General features: G+C 45.5%; 1 protein-coding gene across 1 annotated transcript in view; it reads right to left on the reverse strand.

Annotated features, from left to right (window-relative positions):
* The window catches only part of LOC101858901 (hybrid signal transduction histidine kinase I), a 15592-nt gene extending 15409 nt beyond the window's left edge, over positions 1–183 (reverse strand). Inside the window, exon 1 of the mRNA XM_005110878.3 lies at positions 29–183. The gene's annotated coding sequence lies outside the window, so the exon portion shown is untranslated. The remainder of the gene's footprint in view (positions 1–28) is intronic.
* Positions 184–1232: the final 1049 nt, after the last annotated feature.

Here is a 1232-nt window from a genome sequence, read left to right on the forward strand (position 1 = left end):
CGTAATATTATTGACATTGTAGTCGTACCTGTAAAATCTACCCGTTTCCTTTTTCGCCCCTTCCAAATCTGGCGCCTTTGTTAAAGTCAGAAGTGTTGGCAACACACCCAACACACACACGCACACACACACACGTACTCCGTTTACGGCATGTCGCGCTCGCTAAGCAAACCAGCACACATAGGTAAGCGGACTGACAGACAGACCGACACACACATACACACACTGGACGAAACTCTTAACGGAAACCGGTACCCCGAAGGCTAGGACTAACCAGTCTATACATACACGGAGCCTACGTTTCGAACTGCCTGATAGATCAGAAATCGATACTGAACTGAACTGCGGTCGGTATAGATCGAATTGTATTCATTGGTTTGAAGCCACGAGTTGCCTTTCGATCGCCTTTTTTTTTTTTGGTAAGCGTTTTACGCCGCTCGCAACTGCATAAGGTCATATGAGCGCGCAGGACACATAAAACTTTTTCCGTTGGTAGGAAATTTTGAATTTTACCCGGGTGGCGGCCGAAGTCTACTCTGATCGATTTTAGACCACCAAGGGGTTTTTAACGTGCGCAACGTGCACACGGACCTTCCGAGATTATTCGCCCTTGTCCGAGAAGGCTATGTGTAGATCTTTCCTACCAGAAGATCAGGGGTGTGACTGAAAGACAACAGTAAGAAGAGCCAAGGAGACGCAGTAGAAAGGCTGCAGAAAGAGTCAGGAGCCCAGAGGAGGGGGCAAAGGAGGTGAGAGGGTGGGGGCCAAAAGAGGAGACAAAAGCAGACAACAGAACACTGCTAGAGAGCAGGAAAGGAGGTGGAAGGAGACAATTTTAGAGAAAAAAATTTTTCGGTCACTACCCGGATTCGGACCCGTGACCTTTGAATGAGGGGCCAACACATTAACCTCAAGGCCACGCTAGATCAGGAACCTCTTAGACTTTAACTAAGAGCAGGAGTAAAAAACAACACATGATAATAAATTAAATAAAAATAGTTCTAAAATGTCTATATTCACAATAAGGGAGGACGTGGCCTGGGACAGACAAGCGTGGCGTCGACTGCTCTCCGCCTTTTATGCCTGACGGTACAAGGAGAGAGTAAGAAAAAAGTATATTGCGTTTTAGTTTTAGTAAGAGTTTTACGGCACTTGCAACACAATAAGGTCATATAAGGGTCTATTGACTATATTTCTGCATGTTGTTTTGGTTTTATTTGTCCATTGCGATA

This window comes from Aplysia californica, unplaced genomic scaffold (genome assembly GCF_000002075.1).
Source record: "Aplysia californica isolate F4 #8 unplaced genomic scaffold, AplCal3.0 scaffold00958, whole genome shotgun sequence".
NCBI lineage: Eukaryota > Metazoa > Mollusca > Gastropoda > Aplysiida > Aplysiidae > Aplysia > Aplysia californica.